General features: G+C 40.1%; 1 pseudogene; it reads right to left on the bottom strand.

Annotated features, from left to right (window-relative positions):
* Window positions 1-18,377: 18,377 nt before the first annotated feature.
* Window positions 18,378-23,411, bottom strand: LOC137245917 (uncharacterized; annotated as a pseudogene).
* Between the last annotated feature and the right edge of the window lie 567 nt (window positions 23,412-23,978).

Raw genomic sequence — 23,978 nt, forward strand, 5'->3', positions numbered from 1 at the left:
TTAAAAATTGTAGGTTTATAATGGCATGGAGCATTCAAGTTTACTTCGTTCAAAAGAAATGGGCTAAAAATCGATCCATTTAAAAGTCTAGCCATAAATAGTACACCTAGCATTTCTCTACGACTTGCAAGGGTAGGAAGATTTATTAGTTTTAACCGATTAGTGTAAGGAGGAAGATTATACAAGGAGTTCCATTGAAAGGCGAAAAGTAAAAACTGTTTTTGAATTGATTCTAGTCTATCCACATGAACTTGATAACGCGGATTCCAAGTTATAGATCCATATTCTAACATCGGCCTCACCAATGATGTAAAAAGGGTTTTTGTAACGTAAAGATCACTAAACTCTTTTGCCCATCTTTCCACAAATGCTAAAACTCCTCTCTTTATTGACTGTGGCATTAATATGAGGGCTGAAACTAAGTTTGCAATTCATTGTAACTCCCAAGTCGACAAAAACATCAACGCTTTACAGAGTTCTCACGCGAAAAGGACATGAATTTACATTCTTCTATGTTGAGCGGCATAAAATTCTCATTACACCAAGTAACTAAATAATTTAAATCCGCCTGGAGTACAGAATGTTCTTCCACCGACGCGTATGACTTAAAAAGTGTTACGTCGTCGGCATACATTAAAATTTTAGAATATTTTATAGTTGTGGAAATATCGTTTATAAAGAGCAAAACATAATAGGACCGCGATGGCTGCCCTGAGGCACACCGGAGGGAACATCGATGACATTCGAACAAATGTTTTTAAAAATGACTCCTTGAGTTCTAACGCAAAGATAGGAGGAGATCCAGCGAGTTAGGCCAGGTTGAAAGCCAAGCAATTCGAGTTTATAAACAAGTAATCCGTGGCGTACTTTGTCGAATGCTTTGCTGAAATCAATGTATATAACGTCGGTATGATGATTGTTTCTAAAACGATTAAAGACGTGAGTTGTAAATTCAAGCAAATTGGTTGTGGTTGATTTGCCTCTACAAAGGCCATGATGAGAACTACCTATCAATGTAGAAATCGAAAATGTAACGTGATTAGTAATGATTGCTTCGAAAAGGTTAGGGATAGCGGAGAGCTTTGCTATTCCACGATAGTTTTCAATAGACGACTTGCTTCTTTTTTATGGAATGGGATAAGAAAAGATTCCTTCCAAGCCGTCGGGAAAATGCCATTTTTTAAAGAGAGGTTAAACAGATCAGTAAGGGGTTGGTAAATGTATTCCGCACATTTTTTAAGAAAGAATGTTGGGATCAAATCGGGACCAAAAACTATTGGACGTTATATTCGAAAGAAACCCACAATTACACGTACTTGCGGCGACAATTGCATCTAAGGTGCAGAGTTGCAATAAAACCCTCACCCTGGTCAGCTTAACATAAACAAGCTGGTGGAAGCTGCAGGCCTGTCAAGGCCTGCCCGCGAAGCACTGCTAGGAAAAGAAGATGAACTATTTGACATTGTTTTTTGCTGTTAATGCTGGTTCTCAGATCGACAATGTTCTTCAACTTTTCGAATTTCATCATCATTAATTGGTGCTTAATCGCCTAAGCGATTTTGGCATTTTCATCACAATTCACGCCAGCTATTCCTGTTTCGCGTTAACAGACGCCAATTCAGACACAAAAGGATGTCAAATCTTTCCCCACTTGCATCTCCCTATTTAGTGGAGGCTTTCCATTCCTCTGCTTCCAAACTGCGGAGTCGGCTGAAATACTTTCTTGGCTGGAGCGCCCTCGTCCATTCGCATAACATGACTTAGCCAGCGATGCCTCTCCGTTTTTATTCGCCGCACTATCATAATATCTGCGTAAAGCTCGTCACTATAGTTACTTCCTTCGATATACGTCGGCATCACGGACAGGGCCATAAATTTTCCGGAGAGCTTTTCTCTCGAACACTACAAGAGCCATCTCATCTTCTGTCGACACCGTCCATGATTCCGAGCCATACATCAGGACAGGTAGACTCTACTTCAATGTTGAGGAAGTTCTACGACGAAGTCTCTAATCGATGCCGCAATGGCGCGAGACTCAAATACGTACTAAAGTGACTAAAACAAATTTTCAATCACAGCTTTTACTGCCAATTCAGTTTCCTAGTATTTGAGATAATCGAATGAATGTATGCCCAATACAAGAGGTGGGAGTATATGGATGCTAAATATGACCATTACAGTGTTTCAGGAAAGAAGTAATTGTCCCCATACCACAATCCTACAGTCTGCACAATGTAGGATTTACCATCTCGGGTAGGTTGATTGAACTGGCCGTGGCTAGAGATATGGTCAAGTTCTAGCTCAGAAATAACAACCGAGCAATGAATGCCTAATAAACGGTACCAAAATGCAGTGATCGAAGCCAGAAACTTGGCAATATCAATTTGGATCAAGACTAAAAAGAAGAAGCTGTTCAGAGAGTGGACAGCTGATAAATCATTCAGTGGACACACGCACATACTATTTGAGAGCAATCTTCGAACTTAAGATGTAATCGAAAAGTGGGGAAATTTTTCCTAATCATCTCCGTCGGGTAAAACTCGAGCTATTTCGGTAAGTAGAACCCTCGCGTAAGATGAAGAGTATCGTGCTGGCTTGAAAAAGAAGAACTCAGATTAAGGGGCTTACGCCTTCATTTGTGGTATAAACGAGCATTAGCGTGACACAAAGAATAAAGATATTTGCCAATTAGATCAAATGAGCACGAAACCATGAATAAGAAAAGTGTGAGATGATTTTTAAAAAGAATAACGCTAGGCGAATACCGCGATCTGGTAACCAACGTGCAAAGCACACTTAAGCTATGGAACAAGGATACGACAAATCCGATGCACAAGTTCCCGATGGCTGGACTCACATCCCGTCATCCAACTATGTTGAAATGGGAGTCCAGGTTCAAAAGCAGTGTAGTGCTGGGAACTGACAAGTTAGTACCGAGCTGCTAAAATATGGAAGTAAAGAGTTTGTCATGCATCGACTCTTATATAAAATGCGGTCGAAGGGAGATGGGGTGATATACACTCAACGGCCAAAAGGTCAACTGACGTTATGATCTTATGAATATTTTGTGAAAAATAACATAACCAAGATCCGCAGAAAAACAAAACAACTTCCGCAGGATATGTTAGACGTTTAGTGGGGTACGTTCTTCTTATTTCAAGAGATTCCTTACCGGCCCATCTTTCAATCCGATTTTGCTCTGTAATGAAACCAGAATCAGGAAAAAGTGCCACAGGCGAAAATTCGGAACAAAAAATTAAGAGATTTTCTACTTCAAATTTTTAGTTGAATACGTTCTACTTATCTCGGACAAGACCTCATTATGTCAGCTATTCATCCGAGTTTCCAATAGAATGGGACCAAAATGTATTCAAAATATTTGAAGTGGTCAAAAGGTCAATTGATGTCAATGAATGCCACCAACAGATGGGTTATGATAATTTCAATATCATGATTTCCATGATTTGGGCAGAGTTGTCGGAGGCGTATTCGCTACCGACGGAGGAATGACATTAGATCAACGGCCATAACGTCAATTGACCATGTGACTACTTAAAATGGCCACAAAGTCGATTGAAGCTGTGACCATATGAAATGGGCATAACGTCAAACTTCAAATGGTTTACTTTATGACCATTGCGGACATTTTAACCATTAGAAGGTTGACGCTGTGACCATTTCATATAGTCATTACCCCAATTGACTTTGTGGCCATTTGAAAGGGTCATAAGATCAATTCACGTTATGCACGTTGAACTAATATCACCCTTTCATCGGTAGCGAATACGCCTCCGAGAACTCTGCCCAAATAATAGAAATCATTACATCGACATCATCATAACCATCATAACAAGAAAGGCATACCATTTTAAAACGGCAACGGTCTAATACATAACACAGTCAAAACAAGGCTTCATCGATCTGCTTACACTTAAGGGAGCAGTTAAAATTTAATGATACAACAAGAGCCACAAAAAAAAAAAAAAAAAACAATAATACAAGCAACAACATGTAAAAAACAAAAATAGGAAAACTGGAGTAAAAATGGAGGCTGCAGCATTAATGTTTAAAGTTGCATCCAGCTGCCATCATGGTCAATCGATCCCATTGGGATTATGTATATACCCCTACAAATGTGCACCAGTAAATGGTTATGTATGTATATGTATTTGCAAGTAGGTAATTATATAGGAAAGTAAGTAAATGTGTACAAGATATAAGCCGGAGAAAATGCATTGTCTTGCCATCTCATAATCCGACTGGTAAAGTAGAATGTGGAGTAATGGCGAGAGAGGTAAAGAGTTGATATAGCCATTAAATGTGCATATTGATTTTGATGAGCTGAAAGTTAATACAGTGAATGTTGCCAGGAAAACAGGAAGTAAAAGGAATGAAGTAGAGGATTACCTAGAATGCTGTTTATGAAGAAAATGAAATAGGAATCAATAAAATCCATTTCAGAGGGACGTAATCGAAATTGCAATACATAATGCAATACTTTTACTTAAGTCGAGAAAGAAATACATAGATTGATATAAATGAAAATCGTACTTTAAATACGAAATGGAGCGGGCACCCAGCACACAATCATTCCCTTCTCGTAGAAAGGATAAACTCTGAAAAGAGAGACTCGACCATTTTGAACAGAAACTCGACAGAAAGTTTCGAAATTAAGAGAATATTTCAAGGCGTAAAAAATAGCATCCTGGAAACGGTTGTATATTTGAGTTCTGCCAGGAACACTTCTCCTCAATACTCTACAGCGAAAAATGTCGCACTCGGAGCTGATAAAATTTACATTGCTCACCCGAATAGATATAGTGCAAAATATATTATTATGCTCATTATTGGAGCTAACCTGCCCATAATTAAACTCATAAAGAGCACCAAGGTATTTCAAGTTATCCAATGATTTCTGAACTCGTTAGGATTTCAGGCTGACCTTGTTTTCAATGCATGCTAGGTTTCAGAGCTGAAGGGTAATTTAAGGGATGTACCGTTGCGATTGAAAGGTTAAAGGTATAATTTTTTTCAATATTCCAAATAATCGCTCACGTTTGAGAGATGAATTTTCCTATTGTATGACTAAATATACAAGGAGTTGACGAAACAGCCAAAATCGGTCAGACAGTTAAACGCTTATTAATGTTGAGGACGCATAAGACTTTGCCGACCCTTTGTGGATGAGGCTGACGGCCTGTTAATGCTCTATGGTTCAAACGATTGAATTCTTGTGTGCCGGATCTCTTCTAGTGCTTGCGGAGATGTCCACTTATATCCCTGGATGGTAGGACCTCATCAACAGAAACTATTTGTTTATCATTTGGTTTCTGTTCTGTATGTGCAGTATTTCAGCTCACTGTGTAGATGATGTACTGGTGACATAAGAAGGTATACCGTAGCAGTTATCAGGGCCGTGTTTACTCCTATTTTGCAGCTTCCTCCTGACTTCGTTATTATATTCAATTAGAAATCTTGCTGCATTTATTAAGACGAGTGAGTTTTTTAAGTCTCGTTTGGTATTGGTTTCCTCGCATAGGTATATGCCAGTCCTGACATAGCTGCTGCAAGGAACCATATACATATTTAGCTGAGAAAGCAGCGTTTTCTACTGGAGGCATATAGTCGTCGCCTTAGGCTGCAAATGTTCTATTGCATTTCGGTTCGCAAAGTAGAATTATAGCTAGAAAAGCTACTGGTTAGTGTTCATATGCATCGAAAATATTTAGTTGAAAATTACGGTAATTTCTTGGGGCTGAGCAATTATTGCTGCGTATCCTCAAGCTTACATATTATAGTAATCATTTTATTTGTATGTGCTCAAAGGCTGGGCAGGAACTTTAATCTAAATATGTAGTCAACTTCAGCCACGAGCTGCGTATCGACTGCAATAATGAGTTTTATGAACTTTATGCGGATATGGTCAGGGTGAAAGGAAAAAATGTTCAAAGGCTTCGCTAGTCAGCTGATATTAGGGAACGAGGGCAAGATTTCCACTTGGGTGGGAGAAACTAGAAGAGGAAGACTTGATATCCCTTGGTGCTTCCAATTAGCACTTAGGCCAAGAAAGGGCATGGAGGAAGCAACGACCAAAATTGCCCTTCTGGTTAAGCCTTCATCAAAACTATCTAACAGACTCATTCCTTCTCTCCTTAGGTTACTCAGCACTAAATACAAACAGACATGAATATGTATGTACATATTCCGTATTAATGACATTAATTATTTAGTTAATTTATGTCTCACTGAACTCCGAATAAACGTTTAATGGGTTTTCCAAGTTTTCATAGATCCGGTACGTTCTGGTACCAAGCATCATTAAGGTACAAGCCCGTGAGGAGCTTAGGGTCGCAAAAGCCTCGTCTAGTAAAGAAACAGGATTCGCTACGGGTAGGCGAGGTTGACAATTGGGTTGGAAAAGCTATAAATTGCGCTAGCAACCCCTTGACAGGTATCCCTTCCATGGGTGGATAAGGAGTATTGCATCATTTTGTATAAAAAATTTAGTAAGGTTGAAATATATCACTTTTCCTAAATCAATTACTCACATTTAGACCGCAATTACAATAAATTCAGAGCATCATCTTTTATTCGCATAATATGGCCTAATCACCGTAGCCTCTCGTACAGCTCATCATTAGAGGTCCGTAAGTCTTTCGAAGAAATTTTGTCTTAAAATTTATAAGGCACTGAAAAGGATTTTTGCTTGATTAAAAGGTTAGGTTGTGTTGACGTGGCTGTCGCGGAGGCAAACTTAGCCCAGTATCAGTAGGTCCATTGTGATGCCACAAAAAGACAGCCCCTCGTCTTCCAACCATTTTGAGAACCTGATAGAGGCCAACAATTCATTGGTGTTCCCGGTACGACACGTCCTGGCGTAGATTATACAGAAAAGGAGCTCCCAGGCAGCGTTGTCTGGCGTTATTTAACGCCAGGCTGTTGTAGATGAGGTGATCCAACATTTCCCCGGATAAATAACTTTTACAGCATCGACGATAGGACACTCCTCGCCTATATGAAACAAGGCAATGCCCGTTTAGTACTCCCACAAGTGTTGAAATTTTATCTTTACTTTTGGTGTAAGTGTGATGGAATCTCGTAAGATCCGATCCGGAACAGATCGGCGATCTTAATGTTAAGTTCGAACTAACCTAGTAAGAGCAAAGGGATTTGTTACCGCTTGTCTGGTGCTAAAAGTAAGTATTTCCTTTCCGATAGTGGTTTTCTTATATAAACTACTGCTTCTGTGATAGCTGATACTTCCGCCTGGAAGACACTACAATGATCAGGTAGTATGAAAGAGAGGTGGAGGTCGCACACCTATAAATAGATGCCTTCTCCGGCCCTAACGGCTAACTTAGAACCGCCGGTGTACATTGCAAAATGGCGACACAAACAGCGAAGCACCGACTCCACCCAATCATTCCTGTTGAGAATATTTACCATGAAGTTGATGTCCGCATCTGTTGTGATCGCACAGTGGTCTCTGCTTCGAGTAAGAAATCTATAAAGATTTAGTATGCTAGATTGTCCCGTGGTTCTGGTACGACGCTACCGCCGTTAGGTATCCTTCAAGCTCTAAGAATAGGATACCAAAACTTATGTAGAGAACTACGCTTGGCGCCTTTCCCAGAGATTCACTTATGCCACTTCATACAGGAACATGGGAATAGTCGCGGTTAAAGTTCAGCATATATTTGGGGTTAGTTCCAATTTTTTTCCAATGGCTGTTGTTGTTGTAGCGATAAATATACTTGCCGAAGATTTTGGCGCGTTTCGGTAAAAAGCACCATTAAAGTATTAGCGCGACAATCTCGGGAACGATTTAAGATGACCACACTGCACCTTCTAGACCCTAGTTCTATGAGAAGCTTGGGGTCGCCAAAGCCTCGGCTGCTAAAGAAACAAGATTCGCCACGGGTAGGTGAGGTTGACTGTGGGGTTGGAGAAGCTATAAACTGCCCTGGAATCCCCTTGAAAGGACTGAATCAATTGTGTGTTTTACTCGCCTCTTACGACAGGCATACCTGCCGCGGGTATATTCTACGCACACTGCCAATGGCTCTTTGACACGTATATAATGGAAAGAATGCTTATTTTTTTTTTTTCTAAATGACGTTTTCCCCCAAGTTCAGCGTTTATCTTGAACTTGCACGGGTTCACTAGTGCGCTAAGAGATGCTGTGAGAGTGCTGTGAGTTCCATGCCCTCAGGTGGTATGTCTTAAAACGTTTGCAATAATCATCTTGAAAAAAGGTTGTCAAGGTTGTCTCATTAATCGAGGCTTTGTGTAAATTTTCATAGAACCGCTGTCCTCGCTCTGTGTGGAATGCTGTAATGTCACACGTTTCTAGAGCAATCTGCTCATGGTAATCAGACGCCACGTAAGGAATCTCTCGGCTAGCCCTTAAGCTGGTTAATTCGCTGTAGTATTGCCAAGCTGCTCCTTCCTCACACGAGGAGTGCACTTATTCGATGTTCAATGGCTAGTTAAAAAATTTAAACTTGCTATGCGCAACCTTTATATGATCAAATATTTAAGATTAAAATTTCATGCAATTCCAAACAAATAGATTTTGTTGCGCTCATTGGCAGGCAAACCGCAAATAAAAGAGAAAATACCGTCAATATCAAGTAATTAATTCTAAGGTACAAGAACTTTAAACTTAAAGCAGATAGCGTAAATATATTCACGACAAAGCGATTTGATATTAATTTGTGTTAGCGACATGACATTAGTTTAATTGAAACACAATCAAACTCTTTGCTCAGTCCGGTTTGAGGTTTTGCATTGTCTCAACGCCTGTTATTATGCTATAAATCAATGATACGTAAGTTTAATTTGTATTCACATACATAGCGAATCACCATGAAATAACCCCACAGTCAAAGATCTAACTAATCAGGAGTAACACTAGTTTACAACTAGAGTTTCTCGTGTGCCATCAAACTGGTCCGATAAAGATTAAACTTGCACCTGCGATACAGAAAAAAAGAGAGTTTGACTCAAACCTGGCTTGTTAGCTCGTTAGTTGGTAGTTTTTCAGGTATATTTTTATATATAAAATAATTCCATAACCCCCAGTCTTTCGTGTGACAGCTTAGGCCACTTCAGAATGAAAAAGATTCCATTTAACGATCCCTGCATAGTTAGATCAAGGTTTCACTGCATTAGCAGTGTTGACCCACCTGAAACCTGAAATAAAATGCACGAATGGATGACACTATTTTAATGACGTTTTGCTCTTTTATTTATGTAGGATGGGTGACCTGTGGTTGATATGCTCTCCAATGCAAGGAATGAGGGAACGAAAGAATTAGTCAAAGCATGGAAAAAAGGGCGACAGCTATGACGTCTTATTTGGGGTAGAGAAGAACCAGAGCAAGGGAAGGTAATTAAAAGACTACAGCGTATCTCAGACCCATTTTCTCAGAGGCATTTTTTACAATACCGAAGATGTTTCTGTCTCTCCTCCACACTGAACTTCTACAAGAAGCTAACTTCGCATGATATTCTTCAAAACTCCCTAGTAAATAAGACCATATGTATATACTTATGTACTACTTTGTGTTTGGCAAGCACTCCGAGTCTATTTTTGCCATGATCTGTCTTGCAGATGGCGTTCGGAGTCGGCTTAAAACAAGTAGGTCCCGTCCCGCCAATTTGTAGTAAAATTAAAAGAAGATCACGACGCAAATTGGAAGAGAAGCTCGACCTAAAATCTCTTTGGAAGATATCGGACCTTACATTTATTTTCTTTATCTCATATCCAACTTCTCCGCCAGAAATAATTCCTGGCATGCATTTGGCACCTATGATTACTGAAACGTCATCAACCGGAAACTGGCAGTTTCAAAAGGTGTGGGCCATAGGGAAGTTGCTGTTAGAGGCGCAGATTTCACATTACAATTGGAAAGATGTTTGGTGCCATGTGAAGATACATCGCATACAGAATATACATTACGTATGTCGGGGTTGATTCTGGACAACTAAGAGTTTAGGCTGTTACACTATCTAGAAGGAAGTTGGACCAAGGTGACTCGTGTGTCATTGGTAGTGAGCTTGCTTCTTCTGCAAGGGTTGAATAGCATTTATTGAAACCTCGTTATCAATATACGCTATATCACCAGGCGCAACCTAGCAGAGGTGTATACTGATTCTGTGTGGATTGACCTAAGGGCCTCCATATGCTTGTCTGGATCAAAAGGTGATCATTTAGTGAAAACTGTCTGTTCAGCATTTCGTTATGATATTTAATGTTAAGCTTCTTTGCCTCAATATGTGGATGATGTTCAGAGGTTATAAGAAGATATCCCGTGACAGTTCTGAGCGCAGCATTTTGGCAGGCTAGCTATTTTTCCAGTATGTATTTTTAGATCAGACGATAAGACTGGTGCCGCATGTCACGTGAGTGCCCGGCCTATAGCTTTGTAAGTGGTTAGGAGAGTTTCTTTGTCTTTGCCCGAAGTGCTGCCGGCAAGCAACTTCAGGAATCTGTTGTGACTTTGTACTTTGGATACAATTCTGTAGGTATACGCTTTGAAAGTGAGAGTTTCATCGAACCTTTGAGTAATTTACGGGGTGTAACAACATCGACGTGAACGTCCAACATTTGCGTCATATATTTCTTTCACGTCGTAAACAGAGTGGTCGTGGATTTGGTCGGTGATAGTACCAGGTCGCACAGAAAGAATGGAGGATAGCTGTTTATTTTATAAACATATTCGACTATTAGAGGGCCAGGTCCTGTTCTCATTATCGTGCAGTCGTCGGCATAAGAAATGATATTGACTCGTTGCAACTCAAAGGGTATTTTCGACATGTCGTTGAAAGCTAAGCTCCGGAAACATCCAAGAAGGTGCAAGGCTCGGCTTCCTCGTATTTCAAAGCTGGAAAAGGTAGCAGACTTATAACAATTCTGGGTAGTGTAGAGTCTACCCACTTACTTTGGTGTATCCGCATGTGTTCATATTCGATTTTATACACACATCTATAAGCCTCTCAAGGCCTTTGGCTAGACAAGATGATAAAAGTATTTATTTGACAGTTTACAAATAGCTATTCCATTCAAGTTGTGTTGCATAATAAAGCACCTGAACGAACCTTTCTGTGATCGCATTGTAAGTACTGTTTAAAATACGCCACTAGGTATTTTATTGACTTGGCCTTCTACATCTTCTTAAGAGGGATGCTGAAACTGATATGTGCATGTTTTGAGAAGAATTCTTTATCAAGAACTCGTAAGTTATACCATGATATATCGTTCTCAGGGCTCCATTTGATACTAAGGACACGACTAGGCTACAAAGATTGGGCGAGATCAAGAGAAGGCGGGAGTTGCATATGATCGACCAAGCAGGAAAAGCGTGTACCTAAGCGCAGGGCTCTAAAACCTCGAACACCATTTTCAGATCTTACAGCCTTCGACTAACAAAATTACTCTTATCATTAAAAAGAGAGGACCGTAGGCTCATGCCCGGTATTCTGACTGAACACTGCCTTCTGGCGTGACATGATTTCAAATAAGGCAATAAAGTGCGGGTTAGAGGAGGAAACGATCGAGCAGCCTGTGAAAAAGGTCTTAGAAAGCTTATAATATCTGTAAAAAGGACGCAGTTATTTTGTAACATAGGTCCTGGTTTTTGATAGGGATTTTCAAACTTCTGGTAACATTTTGGACTCATTCAATCTATGTGAGTTTCTCAACGACCAGCCAACTGCCAGTTCAACCTTATCTGCTCAAATGAGCCAATATATAAAATATAAAAAAATAAAATGAGATTTGTCTTATAATGACGTATTTAAGCATTAAATAAGATAAACTAATGTCAGCAAGCTGATAACCCTACTCACGAAAAAGGCAATGAACAAGAAGATGGCTGTCAGTCAGTCGATTGCGAGAACTAAAATAGAAAGCGTCCGAACTGCAGAGCCACCGTGGAATTTATGAAATTTATACAAAAAACTCTGTAAACATAAACTTTTTATTAAACGTTAAATATCTTTATTGAAATTATTTCATTGGAACTCAAGAGGTCTCCTGACAGCCTCAGAAGTTGGATGAAATCCACCCTTAAAAACGTAAAACTCGAAATACAGCATATAATTGAATAAGTGCAAGTGTGTGTGCAAAAAAATTCAATTGTGAAAATATGTGTTTAAACGAGTAAAAATACATATTATCGAGTTTAAAAAAAGGCGTTCGCCATTAAATTAAATTAACATATCGTTTGTCTAACGCATAAAAGAAGTTGAGACTCCGCTGAATCAATTCGTGGTAAACGGAGCTCCTCTGCAATTACGTTTTAGTATTGTATTCGTCGTTAATTTAAAATTTGCGAGTCCATACGAAAAAGAATTTTCTCAACACAAAAGTTCGAGTGAAATTCGGCAACAACGCTCTTCGTCTTTACTTGCTTGTGAAACATATTCTCTCTCAGCACGACCAGCCTGAAGAGAATTCACCAGCAACGTCATTCGTTTCAACTTTAATATCTTTATCTCAGTACGAAAAGCTGAAAGAAACTCGTCAAAACACTGTTCATTATTTTCTCGTGGAACGCATTCTTCTTTCAACACGCTTAAGGCTCCATTACTGATACTTAGCATAGACTTGACTTAACTTGGCGTACAGCCGATTTTTCAACCTAGTATTAACTACACATACCTTCCCAGTTACACTACACGACCCGTCCAAGCCAATATTCCGTACATTCCCCAACAGCCGGTTTGGCAATCGCGCCCTATGTATAATGTCCGTGAAATAATAGAGCTATTGCCAACATTTGACCCACTTTCAAGTGTATCTTTAAATGCAACCCAATTCATACACCGTGTCGAAATGGTACGAAATGCATGCGGCATCGATGATAGTATTTTACTGTGTGCGGTGCAACAGAAAATGCAGGGACCCGCTAAATAATGGATCGGCTCCCTGCAAGTCGTATATACGTCGTGGTCAGAATTTTCTAATCGATTAGTGTGCGACTTCCCATGTCTACAAAGTGTCGCGGATGTGCACATAAAAATGTCCCAAATGAAAAGAAATACGAATGAATCACCACAAGAATTTTATTATCGTATGGTTGCGTATGGTATGAAAAGAGGCATTCCAGAAAACGATATCACTATACACATTGTGAACGGTATAAATGATGCGGACCTTAAACGAAAAATATCTAATTATTACTCGATTTGTTGCGTGATATCAATAACTACAATATATTTAACGAGGTTAAGACAAATTCACAAGCAAGGCCAAAACCAATGGTCCTAACAAATGCTACGTCCGGTTCGCGAGATATTGCTACAAAATCCAACGAAAATGTAAAGTGCTACAACTGTTTGAAGTTTGGGAATTATTCAATAAAATGTCCAGAACCGCAGAGAAAAACCCGTTGTGAAAAATGTCAACGCACTAATCACACAATCGAATCTTGTCCGGAAAAATCAAATAATACGGTAAGACTAATTAATCAATCCGTTCAACCAACAAAAGAAATTATTGACGTAAACATCAAGGAGATTAAAGTGAACGGACTTTTGACAAATTCTTTCGTAGATCCTGGCAGTAGTCGTACTCTTGTAAGAGGCAGCTTTGCCAGGAAACTTGGCAGCTGTATACCATGTTTAATAACATTGAATGGGTTTGGTGGCGGTAAATTCGTATGTAATGAGAAAATAAACTTGATAATAGAAATTGACTGTGAGAAAATTGAAAGTGACGGGTTGAGAGTAGAAGATAATTTGATAAGTGAAAATGTTTTGCTTGGGACCAATAGTTTGTGCAGAAACGGAAGTCGGCTGGTTATCGATAATGAAGGTTGTCGTATTGAAAATGTTATAAACATTCGTGAACGTACTACTCTCGTTAATAAAGATTTTGACAAACTCGAACAATTACTCTCCTCATTCCGCGGTGTTTTCTCGGAAAAGGTTTCAGAACTCGGTAGATGTAACATCATGAAAATGAAAATCGAATTAAACTCGAATATACCGGTAAATATGAAGCCGTATCGTCTGCCATTCTCAAAGCGGCCGATTGTGGCAGACATAATCAAAGACTTACTCGATAATGAAATCATACGTTTATCAGAATCCTCATATGCCTCACCAATTGTACTGGTCGAGAAGCAAAATGGTGAGCATCGCCTCTGTGTGGATTACAGGTGCCTAAACAAAATCACGAACAAAACGTCATATCCGATGCCAGTTATGGATGAACATTTCGCTCAGCTAGCAGTTAATAAATATTTTTCAATATTAGACCTAAGAATGGGGTATTATCAAATAGAGCTCGAAGAACAATCAAAACAGTTCACAGCATTTGTTACCAACGAAGGGCATTACGAATTCAATAGAATACCGTTTGGTCTAGTCAACGCTCCGGCCGTGTTCCATACGGTAATGAATAGGTTAGTATCCAAGATGAAACCTGGGGAAGTTTTGGCATATTTGGATGATGTCATAATACCAAGCCGCACCATTGATGAAGGATTACAACGTCTTAAAAAGTTCTTATGTATCTTGGGCGATAATGCGTTGACATTGCGTATAGACAAATGTAAATTTTTAGAAACACCAATCGAATACCTCGGTCACGTGATTACCGAGAACGGTATAACCCCTGGAAATCGCAAAGTATCAGCTAAAATTTCCAAGTGCCTACGAATGTCACCGAATTAAGATGGTTCTTGGGTCTCACGGGCTTCTTCAGGAAGTTCCTTCCTGATTACTCGCTAATAACTAAGCCCTTGACCACGCTTCTACGCAAATCCGAACAAAACTCGTTCTGCTGTACTGATCTTCAACAGACCTCGTTTAAACGAATCACCGAACTTTTGACAACCACTCCGGTACTGGCCCTATACGATCAAACCGCGCTGCACGAGGTACATACTGATGCCAGCAGTGTTGGTCTAGCTGGTGTGCTGATGCAGTCACACGATAACAAGACGTGGCAGCCTACAATGTACTTCAGTCGACACTGCACAGATCCGGAAAGTCGCTACCATTCATATGAATTGGAAGCCCTCGCCGTTGTTGAGGTACTAGAACGATTCCGCATTTACTTGTTGGGCAAAAAGTTTCGTTTGGTGACTGATTGCTCAGCCGTGGCCAAGGTACGAGATAAAAAGGAACTACAGCCTAAAATCGCGCGTTGGTGGTTGAAGATATCGGAGTTCGACTTTGAAGCAGTACATCGTTCAGGAAGCAGACTTGCGCACGTAGACGCAATGAGCCGAGCGCCTGACCAGCCCCCTGAAAACGTAGAGACGGCTGGATCTATCTTTGAAATAAACTCCGACGTTAATGATTGGCGATCCAAATACAAGACCCGAAACTTCGTGAACTCATCGCCATTTTGCAAGGCCACGTAAAATATCAGCGAGCTCCTGAGATCAAGAAATATTTTCGTATCCAAGTAATTGACAATAAACAAAAATCCAGCATTATCAGTGATTTGCACCAGATGGCGCAACACTGAATAAATATAGTTGGTAAAATGGAATAGAAGTAGCAAATTTGCCAGTCATACAAACCACCGCTGTATAGCTAAATGGTTAGCGCAGCATGCCTAAAGCGTACTGATGATGAAGGCTTAGCACCCTTCGAAATGGATCTATCTGCGCAGCTATGGCAGGTTGTCTGAAAAATTGTCTACTTACTATTCCAAAAACAAAATACAATTTTTCAAATTTAGAAAAATTAAAAAATAACAATAATTATCATTGGAAAAAAATTATTGTTCTGGCCTTGAGCTCGAATCGAACCTTGAATCAATTTTTTTTTGTTTCAATCCAAAAATACAAGAAAACGACAACCGGCCGCCTTATTTACTCACAAAACCATTTTAAACACAACGAAAAAGAAGAAAAATTTCAAATTTTTCCCAATGTTGAAAATTGGTGAACTTTGAGCGGCTCTACCTGGTAAACTAAAATTTTCTGTGAAAAACCAGTTGTATATTCTTGATCCCCTGAAAATTCTCTATTAGTTACATGTATTATAATTTTTTTGATTTTTGCCATGCTTTAACGGCAGAGGCGCCACTGTGCGACGCGTTGTAGGCCCTTCTCAAGTCCTTTGCAGACTTTTTACTCCTGAACTCATTTGGTTTAGTCCCCGTGTTATGAGTCATGTAAGATGGTATCGGAAAAAGTGCATTCCCTTTTTCTGCTCGATGCCAGCTACTGCAAAGCACTCAGTGCTGTAACTGGACAACTTAGGTGATTTGATTGAGTTATTCAGGACTAGTTTGCAACTGGTTGCTTTAACTGCAAGGATCCTTCTCAGATGCCTATTTACGCATGTATATGTGATAATTGTGTAAGTATGTATTTGATATACACAGTCAAATGATAAAGCTAATAAGCACGTAATTAAAATGCCATTTCCATTATGCGATAAGCTATCCGTCGCCGTCCAAAGTTTGCAGCGATGTAGACACCAACCGACGACCACAAAAACAACGTGTAACGTAAAATGTGGTTAAGAAATCAAAGCCAGTTTACGGTGAATGCTAAAATGGTGATTGGAGGAAATTTGTAATTTATTAGTGTTTATTGCAAAGGAGAAGGAAATTGATAATAATTTATATTAAGGGTGAGGTGTTTAGTAAGACATTTAAAGGAGATTAATGGTAATGCGTACTACGGTAAACACATACATATGTACATCCGAATAGCAAGTCTTGCAGAAATTTCTTTACCATTTTCCACGGAAGAGATAAACAATTTATTTCCATTCTACCAATATGAAGACCGACTTTATTGAATGAGCTTCTGTAACTAAAGATGAAGACAAAGAAACAGTTTAAATACGGTTGCAACATTAAAACTTTCCTACCAGTTTATATAGACCAATTGCGAAGTGATCTTTCAACAACTTAATATACAGAGGATCCAACTCGTCAAGGCGGGATGAGCGTCAGTGACATTTAGGCCACCCATGATTGCCCGCATCGAGACATTTTTTAAAGCCTCCGCAAAATCTATTATATTGTAAGCATTTTCGATGTTTCTCACTAGTATTACTATGCACTGGAATGCCCATGTTCGTGTTAAGACTCTCCATGGTTTTGAGCAGGAAAGCTAATGGGCCTGTAGTCTTTAGGGTATAAATGGCTGATCTCTACCGCCTTTGATAGGAAGATGATGCAAACCGTTCTCCAAAAGTGTGGCGCATTATTCTGTCATATGCACCCATTATCCTGATTCTATGATCGTTCAGGATGAAAGGGAATATTCTGCGAATAATACCCGTAGCAAGTTTTTACCGCTCATTGAATTTTGGTGTTAGTTATCAACGCTGGAACTATTCGCTCAGATAGCGGTATGTAAAGTACTGTTTATATATCTGTGTCGTTTTATCATAACATCTTAAGTCTAAAAATCATGTTTGGAGATATTAACGATTTTGTTTAAAATTTATTCTGTTGGAGTTTTAAAAAATATCTTTAACCCAGGAACAAGTTTCTCTATTTTTAAAGACAAATTCAACTATTTTTTAAAAAAATATCCTTTGGAAATGTTATTTTTTTACTATTTTACAGTTAAGGTGTTTTGTAAAACGAAATCAAAAGAAAAAGGATGCCTTAATTAGACTTAAGATTTTATTACAAAAGAGCGACTAGCGTTTTAAAATGTAAAAGTGGACATAAGATCTTTTGGTAAAATTAAAACGAGTAAGTAAATAGAGATAGTATGTTTGTATATTATTATAATTCTTTAAAAAAAGCTATTATGATAAAAAGATATAGTTTCAGTTCTTGTTTTTTTATTTACATAAAACAATAAAAATTCATAGTTGTATAATTAAAAAAAGTAATATTCAAGTTTTTCCGTAAGTTTGAGAATAAATGGCTTCAAAGTAAGTACATAATTATTCGTCATTAACCTCATATTCGGTTAGAGCCGGATGGCAATCTAACATATCTTCTGATGTTAAGTTCATGTAAAAGTCTCTATAAACTTCATCTACTAGCGGCAGCATATCTATGAGATCTTTTTTCTTTTTTGTGTTAATTTTTATTGCAGAGACATAGCAATTTTTGAAATATTTTATTTTAATACAACTGATTCTTCGCTTTGTTATATATATGCATTTGAAAGGATCTTTTCCACTTAAAGATGTTTTAAAATATATTTTACCATATTCGTTAGTACATCTGAACCACTTAGGGTCCTGCCAACTGAATTTATCACCGTTTTCATCTACTGCGTGTGCAAAGTCTAATATATTTGATTGATCCATTTCATTAACCAACAATTTTTTCTTTACTCCTACTGTTCCTATAAATTGAAACCAATCCCGGGGATGATGGATTTTTATTGAAGATTTGTTTTAATTTTTATTGAATATTTGTTTTTCTTTTTCTATATCGCAGCATGGTCACTATCGCACTCCATGTACGTGTGACCAGGGATCATAAATTTATGATCTATAATGCTTAACTTGTTGCGTAATTGCAGGGAAATCGCAAAAATAGTTGCAATGAAACAATTTTTGTTTTGACTTGGGCAGCAATCACTATAGAAAACAACATGGTCTACATTGGTATTTAATTGCAATAAATGAGTAAATACGCATGCCGCTTTTTCGTTTCCACCTTTTTTTGGCTATTGCCTCATGCCACATGTAGCATATTAGTTGATTTGTTGTACAGTCATATACGGCCAGATTATTGGTCCATAATAGCTTTTTATAGAATGACAGTGAAGTTCTTAACAGATGTGTAGGAAGGCACTGCTGAAGATCAACACAAAACACTTTGAGTTTAATATCATTTAGAGATTTTTCCTTATCATTTTTTTAGCATCATAAACTTGTTGTGCTAGATTGAGATGTTCCATTTGCTCTAATTTTAGAGATTCAACTTCTTCAGATTTGGCAACTTCTATTTTACATTGAAGAAAATCACATTTGTGGCAAGTATCAACCTTTGTGGCAAGTATCAACCAATTGAGTAAATTTTGAAAGGGATAGGGAATTGTTGTATTTATCTCTATAGAGGCGATGCATTTCAGCTAGAGACAAATCACTCGGTAGATAGCGCTTAGAAGTATCACGACGAGTATAGTGGGATTCATATGATGGAAAGCTTTTTATGAAATCTATAATTTCCCTTTCTTTTGCCACAGAAAGTTTTCTAGAGCACGTATGTTTTCCACGCGAATCTCCAGTTACACTGCCTCCTTCAAATTTTGCTTTTGTAATCGTTTTTATAAATTGTTCTGCCACAGATAACGTAAATCTGAAGCATTTTGACAAACTGAAATTCTGTTACCTTCAAACTCTAAAAAATAATAGTATGAAGTTATAGGCGCATTTCTGCCAATGTTATTCTATCAGCGCAGCTTTTTCTAGAAGATTTCAGCGGGCGCACAACACGAGCAGGAAAAAGTTTTCCAGCTTTTGAAGTATAACTTTCCCCGAGGTTTCTTAATTGTTTTCGTGACTTGTGCGAGGTTTTATTTGGTACCACTTCGTTTATAACACTCCGAATTTTTCTAATTTTTAGTTTTTGCTACACGCAGCCAATACATTTGTTTAGAAGTAAAATACTTAGGATAGGATAGGATAGGTTAGGTGGTAGCTGCCCTGATAAGGATAGCTCACTTGGACAACACGAAGGTCCGTTGTGATACCACATACACCAAAAATAACGGTGACCTAGATCCAGCTACTTAGAGAATCGTTGGGTAGCAACGATAAAGCTCCGAATGATACCGATCTCAACTTTGGATATATCCTCGGGAGATCCAAGTGAGTCGCGACCGAAGTACTTTCGCCTAATTCTGGCAAAAGCTGGACAATCAAGCATAAAGTGATTTGGTGATTCCACCTCATCATCCTCCATACAGCTGCAGCAGGATGGAGTTTCCAGTATATTGAGACGTACCGCATGGATACCCATGGGACAGTGCCCTGTCAAAACCCCAATGACCATTGATAGGTGAGCCTTAGTGAACCCAATTATTTCAGCAGACCTCCTGCCATCCACTTTCGACCAGAAAGATCTTGCTACCCTGCAAGACGTGGTATCCGCCCAACGTTTGCTGAGCTGATTCGAGGCCCAGCTATGGAGGAGCAATCCACAGGTGGCCAGCGGGATCCCGAAGTCCCTACAGCCATCTTCATCCGGTTCAGTTGTACCGATGCGGGCTAAGAGATCCGCTTGACAGTTACCCGGGATATCACTATGGCCCGGGACCCAGATAATCTTAATTGTAAAATAATTCGATGCAATCGCAAGCGAGGTCAGGCACTCCCAGACCACCCTCGATCGCACTGTAGTTGAGCTCAAGGCCTTGATAGCCGATTGGCTATCAGAGTAGATGTTAAATTCCCTAACCGTGGTAGCACTGGATAGCATTCCATCCACCGCATCCTTAATCGCAGCAATTTCCGCTTGGAATACACTGCAGTGATCAGCCAACTTAAACTTGCGGCTTAAATTTAGCTCTTGACAAAAGACCCCCCCACCAACCTTTCCATCCAGCTTTGACCCATCCGTGAACAAGTTAACCGGTCCCATGCCCCAGATAATTCCTCTTCCCCAATCCTCTCTCTCTGGAATAACTGGGGTGAAGGTTGTATAGGGAGCTGTTATCGGCATACAGTAGTCCGTTCTGTCCGGGATGAAGTCGAAACTGGTAAGAAGGCTAGAGTGTCCGCGGTCAGAAAGTCTATATCCCATATCACGAAGCCTGACCAACGACCTTGCCGCGGCCGCCTTTCCCGCAATATCTACTGGGTATATGTTGAGCATGACGTTCAGTGCCAAAGTAGGCGTTGTTCTGAGAGCGCCACTGATACCGATCAGCGCCGTCCGTTGCACTGACACTAACATTTTGGAGGTGCTCGCCGTGTCCAGTGCTTTCCACCAGACCAGCACCCCATATAGCAGAATCGGTTTGACCACCATCTCATAAAGCCAGTGAACTATTCTTGGCGAGAGTCCCCATCTCTTTCCGATAGCTCCTCTGCAGCAGTACAAGGCAATGGCGGCCTTCCTGGCCCGATCTTCCGCATTGGGTCTCCAGGACAGTTTCTTGTCCAAAACAATCCCCAAATATTTAACCCTATCAGAAAGTACCAACGGTACCCCTGCAATCGAGGGAGTTCTGAAATCGGGCACCTTATATCTTCTTGTGAAAAGGACCAATTCCGTTTTTCCCGGGTTGACCGCCAATCCACATGATTCAGCCCACCTAGCCACAGTATCCAGGTAGCCCTGATGAACATCGCGCAGGGCGCCCAGAAATTTGCCTCTGACTAGGATAGCGAGGTCATCTGCATAGGCAACCACCCGACAACCATTGGCTTCCAGCTCCACAAGAAGCTCGTTGACTACCACAACCCAGAGGAGAGGAGATAGGACACCCCCCTGTGGCGTGCCCCTGCACACCTTCCTCTTAATTATGGCCCCTCCCCACTCCGCTGCGACAATTCTGCCGCATAGAAGTTTGCTAATAAATTCAACCAGAGCCGCCTCGACTCCTAAAGCCACCAGAGCTCTTTCGATTGACCCCGGTAAGACATTGTTAAAAGCTCCCTCGATGTCTAGAAAGGCACCCAGAGCATACTCTTTGTGTTCTAGGGACCCCTCTATTTGCTTTACAATCGAATGGAGAGCCGTTTCCGTCGATCTGCCCTTGCAGTACGCATGTTGTGAAGCCGACAGTAACCCCCGAGGTATCCTTTCCCGTAGGTACAGGTCAATCAACCGCTCAAACGTCTTAAGAAGAAACGACGAGAGACTGATTGGCCTGAAATCCTTAGGTGATACATGAGAGCTTCTGCCGGCCTTCGGAATGAAAATAACCCTAACCGTGTGCCAAGACTTCGGGATATAGTTAAGCCTGAGGCAGTTAGTATATATGATGGCCAACCAGCGGCAGGAAATCCCCAAAGACCTTTGAAGCTGCGCAGGAATGATTCCATCCGGGCCCGGAGACTTATAGGGCTTGAACGACCCTATAGCCCAGGTTATCTGACTTTCCCGTATTGGAATGGCAGGCACTTCTGCATGGCCAACGACCGCCGACCATGCAGGCGAAGATCCCTGCGCAACTGGGACATCGGGAAAATGATTGTCCAGTAAAAGCCTTAGGGACTCCTCGCTACTCATCGACCAGTCCCCACCATCATCTCTCAGATACCCCAGAGGAGCGGGGTTCCTAGAGAGTATTTTTCTAAATCTCGCGGATTCATTGCAGCCTTCTACGTTTTCGCAGAAGCTTCGCCATGCATCTCGCTTGGCTATCCTTATTTCATATTTATAAATCCCCAGACTCACCTTATAGAGCTCCCAGTCCGAGGGTAATTTACTCCTCCTGGCTCTGTTGAAGAGCCGCCGACTGCACGCTCTTAGGTCGTCAAGAGAATCCGACCACCAGGGCGGCTTGCCCTTCCCCCTGTAAGTTTTCATTGGGCAGGACAGCTGAAAGGCGCTATTGCTTGCCGAGGTGAAGTTTTCCACCAGAACGTCTATCTCAGATTCGGACAGGCCCGAACTAATGATAGGCACCGCAGGCAGTAGCTCTCCCAGCTTCCTACAATACAAGTCCCAGTTAGTACTTTTAGGGTTCCTAAAAGATATTTTACCGGGACGTTCTTCGTTCACTGAGAACTGAATATATCGGTGATCAGAGAAGGAGTGCTCGTTGAGAACCCTCCATCCAGATATCCGACCTTCCAGTTCTCTACTAACCAGGGTGAGGTCCAGGACCTCCTCCCTTAACGCAGTAATAAAAGTCGGGTCATTCCCCCTATTACATATACAAAGTCCCTCATCTACAATAAAAGTAAATAAAGACTCACCTCTAGTGTTGGTATCCGAGCTTCCACAAATGCTATGATGGGCATTTGCATCGGCACCGATGATCACGCCAACACCTCTCCGCCTTGCTTCAGCGGTGATTTCACCCAGTATCGCAGGTGGTGGTCCCACTACGTCCCCGTGGGGCATGTACGCTGAGACCACCCACATTTCATTACTTCCTCGCTCGAGGCAGACCGTGGTTACGTCAGCATTGCTGAAATTAGAGAGAATAAAAGCTTTAATCTCTTTTTTAACAAGCACACAGGATCTAGGCCTACTTGCCTCTGCATGCACCAAGGTGTTGAATTTTCCAGTCCTTAATCCAGAAATCTTACTGCCGTTACTACTCAGCCACGGCTCCTGGACAAGGACTATATCCACTCCGCCTTTTTCAAGGCAGAGCAACAAATTTGCGGAAGCCGCCTGTAAGTAAAATACTTACAACTTCGCGTTTTGAATCCGAGCTGGGCGCCGTCCAATCACTTATATTAAAATTTGGATCAACAACCGATTCGTCAGAAGAAAAATCAACATTACTCACATTGCTAATGTCTAAAAGACTTAATGCATTTTCACTTTCCATTTTTGTAGAGAAATAGTCTAAACAACTTGACAGTATTTCATTAACTGAACAGCTTATGTAGAAAAAGGGAAGAAATTAGCACACACAAAAACAAACTTATGTTGACTTAAAATACCATTATCGGTAAACGAAAATTTAGCAGAGCATTTTAAGTGGACAAAACGACATATTTTAACTTTTAGTTCATTTTTATTCTATTATAAGAACTTATTTCAATTTAAGTTAAGGAAATCTGGAAAGTTATTTCATACATAAACGCTTAAGTATTCATAAGGTGTTTGATTCTATTTAACTTGATAAAAATTGTCTTGTATATATTGAGTTTATGTTGACATAAGTTTTTGTGCACAAACTATTTAATAGCCAATAATTCATTTGAAAAAGCTTAAGTTAACTTAAGACATTTATTGGTATGAATTATATTCAAAAAATAAAGCCGTTGAAAATGTTAACCATGATCACTTTTTCGGAAAACGGATTGAACCCAAATGTGGATTGTAAGGAAACGAACCCGAATCTGACCTTAACTCGATTTTGACTTAACTCGACTTAAGATGATATAATATA

Source organism: Eurosta solidaginis, chromosome 3, assembly GCF_040869045.1.
Source record: "Eurosta solidaginis isolate ZX-2024a chromosome 3, ASM4086904v1, whole genome shotgun sequence".
Classification (NCBI taxonomy): Eukaryota; Metazoa; Arthropoda; class Insecta; order Diptera; family Tephritidae; genus Eurosta; species Eurosta solidaginis.